This window comes from Gracilinanus agilis, chromosome 1 (assembly GCF_016433145.1).
Source record: "Gracilinanus agilis isolate LMUSP501 chromosome 1, AgileGrace, whole genome shotgun sequence".
In the NCBI taxonomy this organism is placed as follows: Eukaryota; Metazoa; Chordata; class Mammalia; order Didelphimorphia; family Didelphidae; genus Gracilinanus; species Gracilinanus agilis.
The window spans coordinates 566343705-566344755 of record NC_058130.1 but is presented as its reverse complement, the minus strand read 5'-3'; the positions used below and the strand labels follow the sequence as shown (position 1 = coordinate 566344755).

Genomic DNA, 1051 nt, shown 5'->3' with positions numbered 1-1051 from the left:
AGAATCATTATTAGCTTCTCCTTGGAAGTATCTTCTGAATATTTTAATCTAAATACCCTGAACTCTGGTAATGTTCAATGAGAGTTCACCCATATTTTCAAATTATTTTTATAAAAGTAGTATCATTTCAATCCTTTGAATATTATATGCTATTTATTAAAATGACCTAGTTTTTCCCTAATATTACTAAACTTACAAGATGAAATTGCCTTAAAATGTGTAAATTAAAAAGAACTTCTGAAAATGAATTAATTGCCATGTATTTTTAGACTGTACAAGAAAACCTTGTAATCACTTTGTAATGCAATAAACAAAATAGGAATTTATTTGGGGACGCTGGATTTAAGGTGAAATACATAGTTCTTACCTTTAAAAATAAATTAAGGTGCATTTTTCAGCAGCACATATACTAAAATATTGTAATGATACAGAGATTAGCATGGCCTTTGCTCAAGGATGACACACAAATTCATAAATTATAAATGTAAAATAAATAATTTTGATTACATTAAATTAAAAAGGGTTTGTACAAACAAATCCAATGCAACCAAAATTACAAGGGAAGTAGCAATTTTGGAAAAAATCTTTATAATAAAAACCTCTGAGAAATGTCTAATTACTCAAAATTTATAAGGAGCTAAATCAATTGTACAAAAAAACAAGCTATTCCCCAATTGATAAATGGGCAAGGGACATAAATAGGCAATTTTCAGATAAAGAAATAAAAACTATTAATAAGCACATGAAAAAGTGTTCTATATCTCTTATAATTAGAGAAATAAAAATCAAAACAACTCTGAGATACCACCTCACACCTAACAGATTGGCTAACATGATGGAAATGTGAAAAAAAGTTTTGACAATTCTCTATAACTAACATAATCATTACAATGATTCAACTGAAAGAAAAGTATAGTAAAGATAACATACTTTTTGATTAATTTTTTTCTGGAGCATAAAAAAAGTATTTTATTTGAAATTACAAAATTCAAATTTTTATATTACGAAATTAAATGTCACTTTACACAAATGTTAAGAACATGGTACTGTT

At 26.2% G+C, this 1051-nt stretch overlaps 1 non-coding gene across 1 annotated transcript; it reads left to right on the top strand.

Annotated features, from left to right (window-relative positions):
- The first annotated feature begins 385 nt into the window (after positions 1–385).
- On the top strand, positions 386–491 carry LOC123232753. The gene has a single exon (XR_006505264.1). It is a non-coding gene; the product is annotated as a U6 spliceosomal RNA (small nuclear RNA).
- The last annotated feature ends 560 nt before the right edge of the window (positions 492–1051 follow it).